The 18,215-nt window shown below is 40.8% G+C and overlaps 19 non-coding genes across 19 annotated transcripts; all 19 read right to left on the bottom strand.

The window, feature by feature from the left end:
• Positions 1-543: 543 nt before the first annotated feature.
• Positions 544-625, bottom strand: TRNAL-UAG (transfer RNA leucine (anticodon UAG)). Its single transcript has one exon. It is a non-coding gene; the product is annotated as a tRNA-Leu (tRNA).
• Positions 626-1,507: 882 nt separating this feature from the next.
• On the bottom strand, positions 1,508-1,589 carry TRNAL-AAG (transfer RNA leucine (anticodon AAG)). Its single transcript has one exon. It is a non-coding gene; the product is annotated as a tRNA-Leu (tRNA).
• A 574-nt stretch (positions 1,590-2,163) lies between these two features.
• On the bottom strand, positions 2,164-2,245 carry TRNAL-UAG (transfer RNA leucine (anticodon UAG)). Its single transcript has one exon. It is a non-coding gene; the product is annotated as a tRNA-Leu (tRNA).
• Positions 2,246-3,127: 882 nt separating this feature from the next.
• TRNAL-AAG (transfer RNA leucine (anticodon AAG)) lies at positions 3,128-3,209 on the bottom strand. Its single transcript has one exon. It is a non-coding gene; the product is annotated as a tRNA-Leu (tRNA).
• Positions 3,210-3,783: 574 nt separating this feature from the next.
• Positions 3,784-3,865, bottom strand: TRNAL-UAG (transfer RNA leucine (anticodon UAG)). The gene has a single exon. It is a non-coding gene; the product is annotated as a tRNA-Leu (tRNA).
• Positions 3,866-4,747: 882 nt separating this feature from the next.
• TRNAL-AAG (transfer RNA leucine (anticodon AAG)) lies at positions 4,748-4,829 on the bottom strand. Its single transcript has one exon. It is a non-coding gene; the product is annotated as a tRNA-Leu (tRNA).
• A 574-nt stretch (positions 4,830-5,403) lies between these two features.
• TRNAL-UAG (transfer RNA leucine (anticodon UAG)) lies at positions 5,404-5,485 on the bottom strand. The gene has a single exon. It is a non-coding gene; the product is annotated as a tRNA-Leu (tRNA).
• A 1,538-nt stretch (positions 5,486-7,023) lies between these two features.
• TRNAL-UAG (transfer RNA leucine (anticodon UAG)) lies at positions 7,024-7,105 on the bottom strand. The gene has a single exon. It is a non-coding gene; the product is annotated as a tRNA-Leu (tRNA).
• Positions 7,106-7,987: 882 nt separating this feature from the next.
• Positions 7,988-8,069, bottom strand: TRNAL-AAG (transfer RNA leucine (anticodon AAG)). The gene has a single exon. It is a non-coding gene; the product is annotated as a tRNA-Leu (tRNA).
• A 574-nt stretch (positions 8,070-8,643) lies between these two features.
• Positions 8,644-8,725, bottom strand: TRNAL-UAG (transfer RNA leucine (anticodon UAG)). Its single transcript has one exon. It is a non-coding gene; the product is annotated as a tRNA-Leu (tRNA).
• Positions 8,726-9,607: 882 nt separating this feature from the next.
• TRNAL-AAG (transfer RNA leucine (anticodon AAG)) lies at positions 9,608-9,689 on the bottom strand. The gene has a single exon. It is a non-coding gene; the product is annotated as a tRNA-Leu (tRNA).
• Positions 9,690-10,263: 574 nt separating this feature from the next.
• On the bottom strand, positions 10,264-10,345 carry TRNAL-UAG (transfer RNA leucine (anticodon UAG)). Its single transcript has one exon. It is a non-coding gene; the product is annotated as a tRNA-Leu (tRNA).
• A 2,505-nt stretch (positions 10,346-12,850) lies between these two features.
• TRNAL-AAG (transfer RNA leucine (anticodon AAG)) lies at positions 12,851-12,932 on the bottom strand. The gene has a single exon. It is a non-coding gene; the product is annotated as a tRNA-Leu (tRNA).
• A 574-nt stretch (positions 12,933-13,506) lies between these two features.
• On the bottom strand, positions 13,507-13,588 carry TRNAL-UAG (transfer RNA leucine (anticodon UAG)). Its single transcript has one exon. It is a non-coding gene; the product is annotated as a tRNA-Leu (tRNA).
• Positions 13,589-14,470: 882 nt separating this feature from the next.
• TRNAL-AAG (transfer RNA leucine (anticodon AAG)) lies at positions 14,471-14,552 on the bottom strand. Its single transcript has one exon. It is a non-coding gene; the product is annotated as a tRNA-Leu (tRNA).
• Positions 14,553-15,126: 574 nt separating this feature from the next.
• Positions 15,127-15,208, bottom strand: TRNAL-UAG (transfer RNA leucine (anticodon UAG)). Its single transcript has one exon. It is a non-coding gene; the product is annotated as a tRNA-Leu (tRNA).
• An 882-nt stretch (positions 15,209-16,090) lies between these two features.
• Positions 16,091-16,172, bottom strand: TRNAL-AAG (transfer RNA leucine (anticodon AAG)). The gene has a single exon. It is a non-coding gene; the product is annotated as a tRNA-Leu (tRNA).
• Positions 16,173-16,746: 574 nt separating this feature from the next.
• Positions 16,747-16,828, bottom strand: TRNAL-UAG (transfer RNA leucine (anticodon UAG)). Its single transcript has one exon. It is a non-coding gene; the product is annotated as a tRNA-Leu (tRNA).
• Positions 16,829-17,710: 882 nt separating this feature from the next.
• Positions 17,711-17,792, bottom strand: TRNAL-AAG (transfer RNA leucine (anticodon AAG)). Its single transcript has one exon. It is a non-coding gene; the product is annotated as a tRNA-Leu (tRNA).
• Positions 17,793-18,215: the final 423 nt, after the last annotated feature.

Here is an 18,215-nt window from a genome sequence, read left to right on the forward strand (position 1 = left end):
GGGTGGGACATTCCATGCTCTGCATTCATTGCTTGAGCTGGAGGCCTCAGAACTCTAAACTACAAGTATTCACCACTTTATCCATTATAAAAGGTAGTTGAAGTTTCACGGAGATGGCCAAGATGCCACCTTATGTGTTTCAGTCCTCTTTCTGAGGCAGCAGGTGGTGGTCACTTTACACTTGAGAGTGGACTTTGGGTGCAGCATTCTGTGGCAAGTTCACTTGGCACTCTGCTGAAAAGTGTGCCAGCTTTTCATTAGTACTGCTTGTTTTTTGGTGTCCACACTTAAAGTGTTAATGTGGAATCTAGCTTACAGGAGAGGTAATCACGTTCAGTTGGACTTGTTTTGTAACGTTGACAAGATTTCACTAGTCATCTCATCAGAAGTGTGCCCTTTTGGAAGACTTCTCAACCAAAGCATGCAATTTCCTAATGCTGCTGTTCTGAGATTCCAGTGTGTTGAGCAAGGAATGCCAGCAAAGTGCAGCAGAAACTTCAGAGACGCTTGAGCAATCAAGGATAGGCATTTGTTAAAAGAGCTTGGCAGCAGTGGGATTTGAACCCACGCCTCCAAAGAGACTGGAGCCTAAATCCAGCGCCTTAGACCGCTCGGCCATGCTACCTGTGAAAGTGCTCTTGCTAAGGACTAAAAAGAGGCATGACAGTCTACATTCCATGCTCTGCATTCATTGTGTGTATGTGACATGTACGTAACATGTATGTCATGTGTGTCATATGTATGTAACGTGTGTAACATGTATTTCATAAGTGTATGACATGTATGTAACATGCATTCAACATGTATGTCATATGTATGTATAATCTGTGTAATATGTGTGTAACACGTATGTAATATGTGTGATATGTATGCCATATGTGTATTGTGTGTCATATGTGTAACATGTATGTAACATGTGTGTACCATGCATGTCATATGCATGCCATATGTGTGTAACATGTATGTAAGATATGTGCAACATGCATGTCATATGTGTGTCATATTAATGTAACATGTGTGTGACATGCATGGCATATGTGTGTAGCATGTATGTGATGTGTATGACATGTATGTTATATGTGTGTAATATGTGTAACATGCATGTGACATGTGTGTAAAATTGTGTCTAAATGGTGTGTAACATGAGTGTGACATGTATGTAACATGCATGCAACATGTATATCATATGTATGTAACATTTGTGTAATATGTGTGAACTATGTGTGTAATATGTAAGTAGCACGTGTGTCACATGTGTGTAACATGTATGTCATATGTGTGTAGTGTGTGTAGCATGTATGTAATATGTGCACAACATGCATATTATATGTATGTATCATGTATCAAACAAAACATGCAATGATTGCAGCTTTTCTAATGCTGCTAAAGCAGAGAGGTAAGTGTTTTTTGAGATTCCAGTGAGTTGGGAAAGGAACTGCAGTAAATTGCAGGAGCAAGATCAGAGAAGCTTGAGCCCTAGAGGGTAGGGATTTTGTTAAAAAGAGTTTGGCAGCAGTGGGATTCGAACCCACGCCCCCAAAGAGACTGGAGCCTTAATCCAGCGCCTTAGACCGCTCGGCCATGCTACCCATAAAAATAAACACGTTATCGACTAAAATGGGGTGGGACATTCCATGCTCTGCATTCATTGCTTGAGCTGGAGGCCTCAGAACTCTAAACTACAAGTATTCACCACTTTATCCATTATAAAAGGTAGTTGAAGTTTCACGGAGATGGCCAAGATGCCACCTTATGTGTTTCAGTCCTCTTTCTGAGGCAGCAGGTGGTGGTCACTTTACACTTGAGAGTGGACTTTGGGTGCAGCATTCTGTGGCAAGTTCACTTGGCACTCTGCTGAAAAGTGTGCCAGCTTTTCATTAGTACTGCTTGTTTTTTGGTGTCCACACTTAAAGTGTTAATGTGGAATCTAGCTTACAGGAGAGGTAATCACGTTCAGTTGGACTTGTTTTGTAACGTTGACAAGATTTCACTAGTCATCTCATCAGAAGTGTGCCCTTTTGGAAGACTTCTCAACCAAAGCATGCAATTTCCTAATGCTGCTGTTCTGAGATTCCAGTGTGTTGAGCAAGGAATGCCAGCAAAGTGCAGCAGAAACTTCAGAGACGCTTGAGCAATCAAGGATAGGCATTTGTTAAAAGAGCTTGGCAGCAGTGGGATTTGAACCCACACCTCCAAAGAGACTGGAGCCTAAATCCAGCGCCTTAGACCGCTCGGCCATGCTACCTGTGAAAGTGCTCTTGCTAAGGACTAAAAAGAGGCATGACAGTCTACATTCCATGCTCTGCATTCATTGTGTGTATGTGACATGTACGTAACATGTATGTCATGTGTGTCATATGTATGTAACGTGTGTAACATGTATTTCATAAGTGTATGACATGTATGTAACATGCATTCAACATGTATGTCATATGTATGTATAATCTGTGTAATATGTGTGTAACACGTATGTAATATGTGTGATATGTATGCCATATGTGTATTGTGTGTCATATGTGTAACATGTATGTAACATGTGTGTACCATGCATGTCATATGCATGCCATATGTGTGTAACATGTATGTAAGATATGTGCAACATGCATGTCATATGTGTGTCATATTAATGTAACATGTGTGTGACATGCATGGCATATGTGTGTAGCATGTATGTGATGTGTATGACATGTATGTTATATGTGTGTAATATGTGTAACATGCATGTGACATGTGTGTAAAATTGTGTCTAAATGGTGTGTAACATGAGTGTGACATGTATGTAACATGCATGCAACATGTATATCATATGTATGTAACATTTGTGTAATATGTGTGAACTATGTGTGTAATATGTAAGTAGCACGTGTGTCACATGTGTGTAACATGTATGTCATATGTGTGTAGTGTGTGTAGCATGTATGTAATATGTGCACAACATGCATATTATATGTATGTATCATGTATCAAACAAAACATGCAATGATTGCAGCTTTTCTAATGCTGCTAAAGCAGAGATGTAAGTGTTTTTTGAGATTCCAGTGAGTTGGGAAAGGAACTGCAGTAAATTGCAGGAGCAAGATCAGAGAAGCTTGAGCCCTAGAGGGTAGGGATTTTGTTAAAAGGAGTTTGGCAGCAGTGGGATTCGAACCCACGCCCCCAAAGAGACTGGAGCCTTAATCCAGCGCCTTAGACCGCTCGGCCATGCTACCCATAAAAATGAACATGTTATCGACTAAAATGGGGTGGGACATTCCATGCTCTGCATTCATTGCTTGAGCTGGAGGCCTCAGAACTCTAAACTACAAGTATTCACCACTTTATCCATTATAAAAGGTAGTTGAAGTTTCACGGAGATGGCCAAGATGCCACCTTATGTGTTTCAGTCCTCTTTCTGAGGCAGCAGGTGGTGGTCACTTTACACTTGAGAGTGGACTTTGGGTGCAGCATTCTGTGGCAAGTTCACTTGGCACTCTGCTGAAAAGTGTGCCAGCTTTTCATTAGTACTGCTTGTTTTTTGGTGTCCACACTTAAAGTGTTAATGTGGAATCTAGCTTACAGGAGAGGTAATCACGTTCAGTTGGACTTGTTTTGTAACGTTGACAAGATTTCACTAGTCATCTCATCAGAAGTGTGCCCTTTTGGAAGACTTCTCAACCAAAGCATGCAATTTCCTAATGCTGCTGTTCTGAGATTCCAGTGTGTTGAGCAAGGAATGCCAGCAAAGTGCAGCAGAAACTTCAGAGACGCTTGAGCAATCAAGGATAGGCATTTGTTAAAAGAACTTGGCAGCAGTGGGATTTGAACCCACGCCTCCAAAGAGACTGGAGCCTAAATCCAGCGCCTTAGACCGCTCGGCCATGCTACTTGTGAGAGTGCTCTTGCTAAGGACTAAAAAGAGGCATGACAGTCTACATTCCATGCTCTGCATTCATTGTGTGTATGTGACATGTATGTAACATTTATGTCATGTGTGTCATATGTATGTAACGTGTGTAACATGTATTTCATAAGTGTATGACATGTATGTAACATGCATTCAACATGTATGTCATATGTATGTATAATCTGTGTAATATGTGTGTAACACGTATGTAATATGTGTGATATGTATGCCATATGTGTATTGTGTGTCATATGTGTAACATGTATGTAACATGTGTGTACCATGCATGTCATATGCATGCCATATGTGTGTAACATGTATGTAAGATATGTGCAACATGCATGTCATATGTGTGTCATATTAATGTAACATGTGTGTGACATGCATGGCATATGTGTGTAGCATGTATGTGATGTGTATGACATGTATGTTATATGTGTGTAATATGTGTAACATGCATGTGACATGTGTGTAAAATTGTGTCTAAATGGTGTGTAACATGAGTGTGACATGTATGTAACATGCATGCAACATGTATATCATATGTATGTAACATTTGTGTAATATGTGTGAACTATGTGTGTAATATGTAAGTAGCACGTGTGTCACATGTGTGTAACATGTATGTCATATGTGTGTAGTGTGTGTAGCATGTATGTAATATGTGCACAACATGCATATTATATGTATGTATCATGTATCAAACAAAACATGCAATGATTGCAGCTTTTCTAATGCTGCTAAAGCAGAGAGGTAAGTGTTTTTTGAGATTCCAGTGAGTTGGGAAAGGAACTGCAGTAAATTGCAGGAGCAAGATCAGAGAAGCTTGAGCCCTAGAGGGTAGGGATTTTGTTAAAAGGAGTTTGGCAGCAGTGGGATTCGAACCCACGCCCCCAAAGAGACTGGAGCCTTAATCCAGCGCCTTAGACCGCTCGGCCATGCTACCCATAAAAATGAACACGTTATCGACTAAAATGGGGTGGGACATTCCATGCTCTGCATTCATTGCTTGAGCTGGAGGCCTCAGAACTCTAAACTACAAGTATTCACCACTTTATCCATTATAAAATGTAGTTGAAGCTTCACGGAGATGGCCAAGATGCCACCTTATGTGTTTCAGTCCTCTTTCTGAGGCAGCAGGTGGTGGTCACTTTACACTTGAGAGTGGACTTTGGGTGCAGCATTCTGTGGCAAGTTCACTTGGCACTCTGCTGAAAAGTGTGCCAGCTTTTCATTAGTACTGCTTGTTTTTTGGTGTCCACACTTAAAGTGTTAATGTGGAATCTAGCTTACAGGAGAGGTAATCACGTTCAGTTGGACTTGTTTTGTAACGTTGACAAGATTTCACTAGTCATCTCATCAGAAGTGTGCCCTTTTGGAAGACTTCTCAACCAAAGCATGCAATTTCCTAATGCTGCTGTTCTGAGATTCCAGTGTGTTGAGCAAGGAATGCCAGCAAAGTGCAGCAGAAACTTCAGAGACGCTTGAGCAATCAAGGATAGGCATTTGTTAAAAGAGCTTGGCAGCAGTGGGATTTGAACCCACACCTCCAAAGAGACTGGAGCCTAAATCCAGCGCCTTAGACCGCTCGGCCATGCTACCTGTGAAAGTGCTCTTGCTAAGGACTAAAAAGAGGCATGACAGTCTACATTCCATGCTCTGCATTCATTGTGTGTATGTGACATGTACGTAACATGTATGTCATGTGTGTCATATGTATGTAACGTGTGTAACATGTATTTCATAAGTGTATGACATGTATGTAACATGCATTCAACATGTATGTCATATGTATGTATAATCTGTGTAATATGTGTGTAACACGTATGTAATATGTGTGATATGTATGCCATATGTGTATTGTGTGTCATATGTGTAACATGTATGTAACATGTGTGTACCATGCATGTCATATGCATGCCATATGTGTGTAACATGTATGTAAGATATGTGCAACATGCATGTCATATGTGTGTCATATTAATGTAACATGTGTGTGACATGCATGGCATATGTGTGTAGCATGTATGTGATGTGTATGACATGTATGTTATATGTGTGTAATATGTGTAACATGCATGTGACATGTGTGTAAAATTGTGTCTAAATGGTGTGTAACATGAGTGTGACATGTATGTAACATGCATGCAACATGTATATCATATGTATGTAACATTTGTGTAATATGTGTGAACTATGTGTGTAATATGTAAGTAGCACGTGTGTCACATGTGTGTAACATGTATGTCATATGTGTGTAGTGTGTGTAGCATGTATGTAATATGTGCACAACATGCATATTATATGTATGTATCATGTATCAAACAAAACATGCAATGATTGCAGCTTTTCTAATGCTGCTAAAGCAGAGAGGTAAGTGTTTTTTGAGATTCCAGTGAGTTGGGAAAGGAACTGCAGTAAATTGCAGGAGCAAGATCAGAGAAGCTTGAGCCCTAGAGGGTAGGGATTTTGTTAAAAGGAGTTTGGCAGCAGTGGGATTCAACCCCACGCCCCCAAAGAGACTGGAGCCTTAATCCAGCGCCTTAGACCGCTCGGCCATGCTACCCATAAAAATGAACACGTTATCGACTAAAATGGGGTGGGACATTCCATGCTCTGCATTCATTGCTTGAGCTGGAGGCCTCAGAACTCTAAACTACAAGTATTCACCACTTTATCCATTATAAAAGGTAGTTGAAGTTTCAGGGAGATGGCCAAGATGCCACCTTATGTGTTTCAGTCCTCTTTCTGAGGCAGCAGGTAGTGGTCACTTTACACTTGAGAGTGGACTTTGGGTGCAGCATTCTGTGGCAAGTTCACTTGGCACTCTGCTGAAAAGTGTGCCAGCTTTTCATTAGTACTGCTTGTTTTTTGGTGTCCACACTTAAAGTGTTAATGTGGAATCTAGCTTACAGGAGAGGTAATCACGTTCAGTTGGACTTGTTTTGTAACGTTGACAAGATTTCACTAGTCATCTCATCAGAAGTGTGCCCTTTTGGAAGACTTCTCAACCAAAGCATGCAATTTCCTAATGCTGCTGTTCTGAGATTCCAGTGTGTTGAGCAAGGAATGCCAGCAAAGTGCAGCAGAAACTTCAGAGACGCTTGAGCAATCAAGGATAGGCATTTGTTAAAAGAGCTTGGCAGCAGTGGGATTTGAACCCACGCCTCCAAAGAGACTGGAGCCTAAATCCAGCGCCTTAGACCGCTCGGCCATGCTACCTGTGAAAGTGCTCTTGCTAAGGACTAAAAAGAGGCATGACAGTCTACATTCCATGCTCTGCATTCATTGTGTGTATGTGACATGTACGTAACATGTATGTCATGTGTGTCATATGTATGTAACGTGTGTAACATGTATTTCATAAGTGTATGACATGTATGTAACATGCATTCAACATGTATGTCATATGTATGTATAATCTGTGTAATATGTGTGTAACACGTATGTAATATGTGTGATATGTATGCCATATGTGTATTGTGTGTCATATGTGTAACATGTATGTAACATGTGTGTACCATGCATGTCATATGCATGCCATATGTGTGTAACATGTATGTAAGATATGTGCAACATGCATGTCATATGTGTGTCATATTAATGTAACATGTGTGTGACATGCATGGCATATGTGTGTAGCATGTATGTGATGTGTATGACATGTATGTTATATGTGTGTAATATGTGTAACATGCATGTGACATGTGTGTAAAATTGTGTCTAAATGGTGTGTAACATGAGTGTGACATGTATGTAACATGCATGCAACATGTATATCATATGTATGTAACATTTGTGTAATATGTGTGAACTATGTGTGTAATATGTAAGTAGCACGTGTGTCACATGTGTGTAACATGTATGTCATATGTGTGTAGTGTGTGTAGCATGTATGTAATATGTGCACAACATGCATATTATATGTATGTATCATGTATCAAACAAAACATGCAATGATTGCAGCTTTTCTAATGCTGCTAAAGCAGAGAGGTAAGTGTTTTTTGAGATTCCAGTGAGTTGGGAAAGGAACTGCAGTAAATTGCAGGAGCAAGATCAGAGAAGCTTGAGCCCTAGAGGGTAGGGATTTTGTTAAAAGGAGTTTGGCAGCAGTGGGATTCGAACCCACGCCCCCAAAGAGACTGGAGCCTTAATCCAGCGCCTTAGACCGCTCGGCCATGCTACCCATAAAAATAAACACGTTATCGACTAAAATGGGGTGGGACATTCCATGCTCTGCATTCATTGCTTGAGCTGGAGGCCTCAGAACTCTAAACTACAAGTATTCACCACTTTATCCATTATAAAATGTAGTTGAAGCTTCACGGAGATGGCCAAGATGCCACCTTATGTGTTTCAGTCCTCTTTCTGAGGCAGCAGGTGGTGGTCACTTTACACTTGAGAGTGGACTTTGGGTGCAGCATTCTGTGGCAAGTTCACTTGGCACTCTGCTGAAAAGTGTGCCAGCTTTTCATTAGTACTGCTTGTTTTTTGGTGTCCACACTTAAAGTGTTAATGTGGAATCTAGCTTACAGGAGAGGTAATCACGTTCAGTTGGACTTGTTTTGTAACGTTGACAAGATTTCACTAGTCATCTCATCAGAAGTGTGCCCTTTTGGAAGACTTCTCAACCAAAGCATGCAATTTCCTAATGCTGCTGTTCTGAGATTCCAGTGTGTTGAGCAAGGAATGCCAGCAAAGTGCAGCAGAAACTTCAGAGACGCTTGAGCAATCAAGGATAGGCATTTGTTAAAAGAGCTTGGCAGCAGTGGGATTTGAACCCACACCTCCAAAGAGACTGGAGCCTAAATCCAGCGCCTTAGACCGCTCGGCCATGCTACCTGTGAAAGTGCTCTTGCTAAGGACTAAAAAGAGGCATGACAGTCTACATTCCATGCTCTGCATTCATTGTGTGTATGTGACATGTACGTAACATGTATGTCATGTGTGTCATATGTATGTAACGTGTGTAACATGTATTTCATAAGTGTATGACATGTATGTAACATGCATTCAACATGTATGTCATATGTATGTATAATCTGTGTAATATGTGTGTAACACGTATGTAATATGTGTGATATGTATGCCATATGTGTATTGTGTGTCATATGTGTAACATGTATGTAACATGTGTGTACCATGCATGTCATATGCATGCCATATGTGTGTAACATGTATGTAAGATATGTGCAACATGCATGTCATATGTGTGTCATATTAATGTAACATGTGTGTGACATGCATGGCATATGTGTGTAGCATGTATGTGATGTGTATGACATGTATGTTATATGTGTGTAATATGTGTAACATGCATGTGACATGTGTGTAAAATTGTGTCTAAATGGTGTGTAACATGAGTGTGACATGTATGTAACATGCATGCAACATGTATATCATATGTATGTAACATTTGTGTAATATGTGTGAACTATGTGTGTAATATGTAAGTAGCACGTGTGTCACATGTGTGTAACATGTATGTCATATGTGTGTAGTGTGTGTAGCATGTATGTAATATGTGCACAACATGCATATTATATGTATGTATCATGTATCAAACAAAACATGCAATGATTGCAGCTTTTCTAATGCTGCTAAAGCAGAGAGGTAAGTGTTTTTTGAGATTCCAGTGAGTTGGGAAATGAACTGCAGTAAATTGCAGGAGCAAGATCAGAGAAGCTTGAGCCCTAGAGGGTAGGGATTTTGTTAAAAGGAGTTTGGCAGCAGTGGGATTCGAACCCACGCCCCCAAGGAGACTGGAGCCTTAATCCGGCGCCTTAGACCGCTCGGCCATGCTACCCATAAAAGTGAACACGTTATCGACTAAAATCGGGTGGGACATTCCATGCTCTGCATTCATTGCTTGAGCTGGAGGCCTCAGAACTCTAAACTACAAGTATTCACCACTTTATCCATTATAAAAGGTAGTTGAAGTTTCACGGAGATGGCCAAGATGCCACCTTATGTGTTTCAGTCCTCTTTCTGAGGCAGCAGGTGGTGGTCACTTTACACTTGAGAGTGGACTTTGGGTGCAGCATTCTGTGGCAAGTTCACTTGGCACTCTGCTGAAAAGTGTGCCAGCTTTTCATTAGTACTGCTTGTTTTTTGGTGTCCACACTTAAAGTGTTAATGTGGAATCTAGCTTACAGGAGAGGTAATCACGTTCAGTTGGACTTGTTTTGTAACGTTGACAAGATTTCACTAGTCATCTCATCAAAAGTGTGCCCTTTTGGAAGACTTCTCAACCAAAGCATGCAATTTCCTAATGCTGCTGTTCTGAGATTCCAGTGTGTTGAGCAAGGAATGCCAGCAAAGTGCAGCAGAAACTTCAGAGACGCTTGAGCAATCAAAGATAGGCATTTGTTACAAGAGCTTGGCAGCAGTGGGATTTGAACCCACGCCTCCAAAGAGACTGGAGCCTAAATCCAGCGCCTTAGACCGCTCGGCCATGCTACTTGTGAAAGTGCTCTTGCTAAGGACTAAAAAGAGGCATGACAGTCTACATTCCATGCTCTGCATTCATTGTTTGTATGTGACATGTACGTAACATGTATGCCATGTGTGTCATATGTATGTAACGTGTGTAACATGTATTTCATAAGTGTATGACATGTATGTAACATGCATTCAACATGTATGTCATATGTATGTATAATCTGTGTAATATGTGTGTAACACGTATGTAATATGTGTGATATGTATGCCATATGTGTATTGTGTGTCATATGTGTAACATGTATGTAACATGTGTGTACCATGCATGTCATATGCATGCCATATGTGTGTAACATGTATGTAAGATATGTGCAACATGCATGTCATATGTGTGTCATATTAATGTAACATGTGTGTGACATGCATGGCATATGTGTGTAGCATGTATGTGATGTGTATGACATGTATGTTATATGTGTGTAATATGTGTAACATGCATGTGACATGTGTGTAAAATTGTGTCTAAATGGTGTGCAACATGAGTGTGACATGTATGTAACATGCATGCAACATGTATATCATATGTATGTAACATTTGTGTAATATGTGTGAACTATGTGTGTAATATGTAAGTAGCACGTGTGTCACATGTGTGTAACATGTATGTCATATGTGTGTAGTGTGTGTAGCATGTATGTAATATGTGCACAACATGCATATTATATGTACAGTGGTGTGAAAAAGTGTTTGCCCCCTTCCTCATTTCCTGTACCTTTGCATGTTTGTCACACTTAAGTGTTTTGGAACATCAAACCAATTTAAACAATAGTCAAGGACAACACAAGTAAACACAAAATGCAATTTGTAAATGAAGGTGTTTATTATTAAAGGTGAAAAAAAATCCAAACCATCATGGCCCTGTGTGAAAAAGTGATTGCCCCCCTTGTTAAAACATACTATAACTGTGGTTGTCCACACCTGAGTTCAATTTCTCTAGCCACACCCAGGCCTGATTATTGCCACACCTGTTCACAATCAAGGCATCACTTAAATAGGAGCTGCTTGACACAGTAAGGTCCACCAGAAGATCCTTAAAAGCTACACATCATGCCGAGACCCAAAGAAATTCAGGAACAATTGAGAAAGAAAGTAATTGAGATCTATCAGTCTGGAAAGGGTTATAAAGCCATTTCCAAAGCTTTGGGAATCCAGCGAACCACAGTGAGAGCCATTATCCACAAATGGCGAAGACATGGAACAGTGGTGAACCTTCCCAGGAGTGGCTGGCCGCCCAAAATTACCCCAAGAGCGCAGCGACGACTCATTGAAGAGGTCACAAAAGACCCCACAACAACGTCCAAGGAACTGCAGGCCTCACTTGCCTCAGTTAAGGTCAGCGTTCATGCCTCCACCATCAGGAAAAGACTGGGCAAAAATGGCCTGCATGGCAGAGTTCCAAGGAGACAACCACTGCTGAGCAAAAAGAACATCAAAGCTCATCTCAATTTCTCCACAACACATCTTGATGATCCCCAAGACTTTTGGGACAACATTCTGTGGACCGATGAGACAAAAGTGGAACTCTTTGGAAGGTGTGTGTCCAAGTATATCTGGCGTAGAAGGAACACTGCATTTCATAAAAAGAACATTATACCAACAGTAAAATATGGTGGTGGTAGTGTGATGGTCTGGGGCTGTTTTGCTGCTTCAGGACCTGGAAGACTTGCCGTGATAAAAGGAACTATGAATTCTGCTGTCTACCAAGAGATCCTGAAGGAGAATGTCCGACCATCTGTTCGTGTACTCAAGCTGAAACGAACTTGGGTTCTGCAGCAGGACAATGATCCTAAACACACCAGCAAGTCCACCACCGAATGGCTGAAGAAAAACAAAATGAAGACTTTGGAGTGGCCTAGCCAAAGTCCTGACCTGAATCCTATTGAGATGTTGTAGTATGACCTTAAAAAGGCCGTTCATGCTCGAAAACCCTCTAATGTAACTGAATTAGGACAATTCTGCAAAGATGAGTGGGCAAAAATTCCTCCAGGACGCTGTAAAAGCCTCATTGCACGTTATCGCAAACGCTTGGTTGCAGTTGTTGCTGCTAAGGGTGGCCCAACCAGTTATTAGGTTTAGGGGGCAATCACTTTTTCACACAGGGCCATGATGGTTTGGATTTTTTTTCACCTTTAATAATAAACACCTTCATTTACAAATTGCATTTTGTGTTTACTTGTGTTGTCCTTGACTATTGTTTAAATTGGTTTGATGTTCCGAAACACTTAAGTGTGACAAACATGCAAAGGAACAGGAAATGAGGAAGGGGGCAAACACTTTTTCACACCACTGTATGTATCATGTATCAAACAAAACATGCAATGATTGCAGCTTTTCTAATGCTGCTAAAGCAGAGAGGTAAGTGTTTTTTGAGATTCCAGTGAGTTGGGAAAGGAACTGCAGTAAATTGCAGGAGCAAGATCAGAGAAGCTTGAGCCCTAGAGGGTAGGGATTTTGTTAAAAGGAGTATGGCAGCAGTGGGATTCGAACCCACGCCCCCAAAGAGACTGGAGCCTTAATCCAGCGCCTTAGACCGCTCGGCCATGCTACCCATAAAAATAAACACGTTATCGACTAAAATCGGGTGGGACATTCCATGCTCTGCATTCATTGCTTGAGCTGGAGGCCTCAGAACTCTAAACTACAAGTATTCACCACTTTATCCATTATAAAAGGTAGTTGAAGTTTCACGGAGATGGCCAAGATGCCACCTTATGTGTTTCAGTCCTCTTTCTGAGGCAGCAGGTGGTGGTCACTTTACACTTGAGAGTGGACTTTGGGTGCAGCATTCTGTGGCAAGTTCACTTGGCACTCTGCTGAAAAGTGTGCCAGCTTTTCATTAGTACTGCTTGTTTTTTGGTGTCCACACTTAAAGTGTTAATGTGGAATCTAGCTTACAGGAGAGGTAATCACGTTCAGTTGGACTTGTTTTGTAACGTTGACAAGATTTCACTAGTCATCTCATCAGAAGTGTGCCCTTTTGGAAGACTTCTCAACCAAAGCATGCAATTTCCTAATGCTGCTGTTCTGAGATTCCAGTGTGTTGAGCAAGGAATGCCAGCAAAGTGCAGCAGAAACTTCAGAGACGCTTGAGCAATCAAGGATAGGCATTTGTTAAAAGAGCTTGGCAGCAGTGGGATTTGAACCCACGCCTCCAAAGAGACTGGAGCCTAAATCCAGCGCCTTAGATCGCTCGGCCATGCTACCTGTGAAAGAGCTCTTGCTAAGGACTAAAAAGAGGCATGACAGTCTACATTCCATGCTCTGCATTCATTGTGTGTATGTGACATGTACGTAACATGTATGTCATGTGTGTCATATGTATGTAACGTGTGTAACATGTATTTCATAAGTGTATGACATGTATGTAACATGCATTCAACATGTATGTCATATGTATGTATAATCTGTGTAATATGTGTGTAACACGTATGTAATATGTGTGATATGTATGCCATATGTGTATTGTGTGTCATATGTGTAACATGTATGTAACATGTGTGTACCATGCATGTCATATGCATGCCATATGTGTGTAACATGTATGTAAGATATGTGCAACATGCATGTCATATGTGTGTCATATTAATGTAACATGTGTGTGACATGCATGGCATATGTGTGTAGCATGTATGTGATGTGTATGACATGTATGTTATATGTGTGTAATATGTGTAACATGCATGTGACATGTGTGTAAAATTGTGTCTAAATGGTGTGTAACATGAGTGTGACATGTATGTAACATGCATGCAACATGTATATCATATGTATGTAACATTTGTGTAATATGTGTGAACTATGTGTGTAATATGTAAGTAGCACGTGTGTCACATGTGTGTAACATGTATGTCATATGTGTGTAGTGTGTGTAGCATGTATGTAATAGGTGCACAACATGCATATTATATGTATGTATCATGTATCAAACAAAACATGCAATGATTGCAGCTTTTCTAATGCTGCTAAAGCAGAGAGGTAAGTGTTTTTTGAGATTCCAGTGAGTTGGGAAAGGAACTGCAGTAAATTGCAGGAGCAAGATCAGAGAAGCTTGAGCCCTAGAGGGTAGGGATTTTGTTAAAAGGAGTTTGGCAGCAGTGGGATTCGAACCCACGCCCCCAAAGAGACTGGAGCCTTAATCCAGCGCCTTAGACCGCTCGGCCATGCTACCCATAAAAATGAACACGTTATCGACTAAAATGGGGTGGGACATTCCATGCTCTGCATTCATTGCTTGAGCTGGAGGCCTCAGAACTCTAAACTACAAGTATTCACCACTTTATCCATTATAAAAGGTAGTTGAAGTTTCACGGAGATGGCCAAGATGCCACCTTATGTGTTTCAGTCCTCTTTCTGAGGCAGCAGGTGGTGGTCACTTTACACTTGAGAGTGGACTTTGGGTGCAGCATTCTGTGGCAAGTTCACTTGGCACTCTGCTGAAAAGTGTGCCAGCTTTTCATTAGTACTGCTTGTTTTTTGGTGTCCACACTTAAAGTGTTAATGTGGAATCTAGCTTACAGGAGAGGTAATCACGTTCAGTTGGACTTGTTTTGTAACGTTGACAAGATTTCACTAGTCATCTCATCAGAAGTGTGCCCTTTTGGAAGACTTCTCAACCAAAGCATGCAATTTCCTAATGCTGCTGTTCTGAGATTCCAGTGTGTTGAGCAAGGAATGCCAGCAAAGTGCAGCAGAAACTTCAGAGACGCTTGAGCAATCAAGGATAGGCATTTGTTAAAAGAGCTTGGCAGCAGTGGGATTTGAACCCACGCCTCCAAAGAGACTGGAGCCTAAATCCAGCGCCTTAGACCGCTCGGCCATGCTACCTGTGAAAGTGCTCTTGCTAAGGACTAAAAAGAGGCATGACAGTCTACATTCCATGCTCTGCATTCATTGTGTGTATGTGACATGTACGTAACATGTATGTCATGTGTGTCATATGTATGTAACGTGTGTAACATGTATTTCATAAGTGTATGACATGTATGTAACATGCATTCAACATGTATGTCATATGTATGTATAATCTGTGTAATATGTGTGTAACACGTATGTAATATGTGTGATATGTATGCCATATGTGTATTGTGTGTCATATGTGTAACATGTATGTAACATGTGTGTACCATGCATGTCATATGCATGCCATATGTGTGTAACATGTATGTAAGATATGTGCAACATGCATGTCATATGTGTGTCATATTAATGTAACATGTGTGTGACATGCATGGCATATGTGTGTAGCATGTATGTGATGTGTATGACATGTATGTTATATGTGTGTAATATGTGTAACATGCATGTGACATGTGTGTAAAATTGTGTCTAAATGGTGTGTAACATGAGTGTGACATGTATGTAACATGCATGCAACATGTATATCATATGTATGTAACATTTGTGTAATATGTGTGAACTATGTGTGTAATATGTAAGTAGCACGTGTGTCACATGTGTGTAACATGTATGTCATATGTGTGTAGTGTGTGTAGCATGTATGTAATATGTGCACAACATGCATATTATATGTATGTATCATGTATCAAACAAAACATGCAATGATTGCAGCTTTTCTAATGCTGCTAAAGCAGAGAGGTAAGTGTTTTTTGAGATTCCAGTGAGTTGGGAAATGAACTGCAGTAAATTGCAGGAGCAAGATCAGAGAAGCTTGAGCCCTAGAGGGTAGGGATTTTGTTAAAAGGAGTTTGGCAGCAGTGGGATTCGAACCCACGCCCCCAAAGAGACTGGAGCCTTAATCCGGCGCCTTAGACCGCTCGGCCATGCTACCCATAAAAGTGAACACGTTATCGACTAAAATCGGGTGGGACATTCCATGCTCTGCATTCATTGCTTGAGCTGGAGGCCTCAGAACTCTAAACTACAAGTATTCACCACTTTATCCATTATAAAAGGTAGTTGAAGTTTCACGGAGATGGCCAAGATGCCACCTTATGTGTTTCAGTCCTCTTTCTGAGGCAGCAGGTGGTGGTCACTTTACACTTGAGAGTGGACTTTGGGTGCAGCATTCTGTGGCAAGTTCACTTGGCACTCTGCTGAAAAGTGTGCCAGCTTTTCATTAGTACTGCTTGTTTTTTGGTGTCCACACTTAAAGTGTTAATGTGGAATCTAGCTTACAGGAGAGGTAATCACGTTCAGTTGGACTTGTTTTGTAACGTTGACAAGATTTCACTAGTCATCTCATCAAAAGTGTGCCCTTTTGGAAGACTTCTCAACCAAAGCATGCAATTTCCTAATGCTGCTGTTCTGAGATTCCAGTGTGTTGAGCAAGGAATGCCAGCAAAGTGCAGCAGAAACTTCAGAGACGCTTGAGCAATCAAAGATAGGCATTTGTTACAAGAGCTTGGCAGCAGTGGGATTTGAACCCACGCCTCCAAAGAGACTGGAGCCTAAATCCAGCGCCTTAGACCGCTCGGCCATGCTACTTGTGAAAGTGCTCTTGCTAAGGACTAAAAAGAGGCATGACAGTCTACATTCCATGCTCTGCATTCATTGTTTGTATGTGACATGTACGTAACATGTATGCCATGTGTGTCATATGTATGTAACGTGTGTAACATGTATTTCATAAGTGTATGACATGTATGTAACATGCATTCAACATGTATGTCATATGTATGTATAATCTGTGTAATATGTGTGTAACACGTATGTAATATGTGTGATATGTATGCCATATGTGTATTGTGTGTCATATGTGTAACATGTATGTAACATGTGTGTACCATGCATGTCATATGCATGCCATATGTGTGTAACATGTATGTAAGATATGTGCAACATGCATGTCATATGTGTGTCATATTAATGTAACATGTGTGTGACATGCATGGCATATGTGTGTAGCATGTATGTGATGTGTATGACATGTATGTTATATGTGTGTAATATGTGTAACATGCATGTGACATGTGTGTAAAATTGTGTCTAAATGGTGTGTAACATGAGTGTGACATGTATGTAACATGCATGCAACATGTATATCATATGTATGTAACATTTGTGTAATATGTGTGAACTATGTGTGTAATATGTAAGTAGCATGTGTGTCACATGTGTGTAACATGTATGTCATATGTGTGTAGTGTGTGTAGCATGTATGTAATATGTGCACAACATGCATATTATATGTATGTATCATGTATCAAACAAAACATGCAATGATTGCAGCTTTTCTAATGCTGCTAAAGCAGAGAGGTAAGTGTTTTTTGAGATTCCAGTGAGTTGGGAAAGGAACTGCAGTAAATTGCAGGAGCAAGATCAGAGAAGCTTGAGCCCTAGAGGGTAGGGATTTTGTTAAAAGGAGTTTGGCAGCAGTGGGATTCGAACCCACGCCCCCAAAGAGACTGGAGCCTTAATCCAGCGCCTTAGACCGCTCGGCCATGCTACCCATAAAAATGAACATGTTATCGACTAAAATGGGGTGGGACATTCCATGCTCTGCATTCATTGCTTGAGCTGGAGGCCTCAGAACTCTAAACTACAAGTATTCACCACTTTATCCATTATAAAAGGTAGTTGAAGTTTCACGGAGATGGCCAAGATGCCACCTTATGTGTTTCAGTCCTCTTTCTGAGGCAGCAGGTGGTGGTCACTTTACACTTGAGAGTGGACTTTGGGTGCAGCATTCTGTGGCAAGTTCACTTGGCACTCTGCTGAAAAGTGTGCCAGCTTTTCATTAGTACTGCTTGTTTTTTGGTGTCCACACTTAAAGTGTTAATGTGGAATCTAGCTTACAGGAGAGGTAATCACGTTCAGTTGGACTTGTTTTGTAACGTTGACAAGATTTCACTAGTCATCTCATCAGAAGTGT

This window comes from Lithobates pipiens, unplaced genomic scaffold (genome assembly GCF_037356315.1).
Source record: "Lithobates pipiens isolate NorthernLeopardFrog02 unplaced genomic scaffold, aLitPip1_a1.2 Scaffold_28, whole genome shotgun sequence".
NCBI classification, from domain to species: Eukaryota; Metazoa; Chordata; class Amphibia; order Anura; family Ranidae; genus Lithobates; species Lithobates pipiens.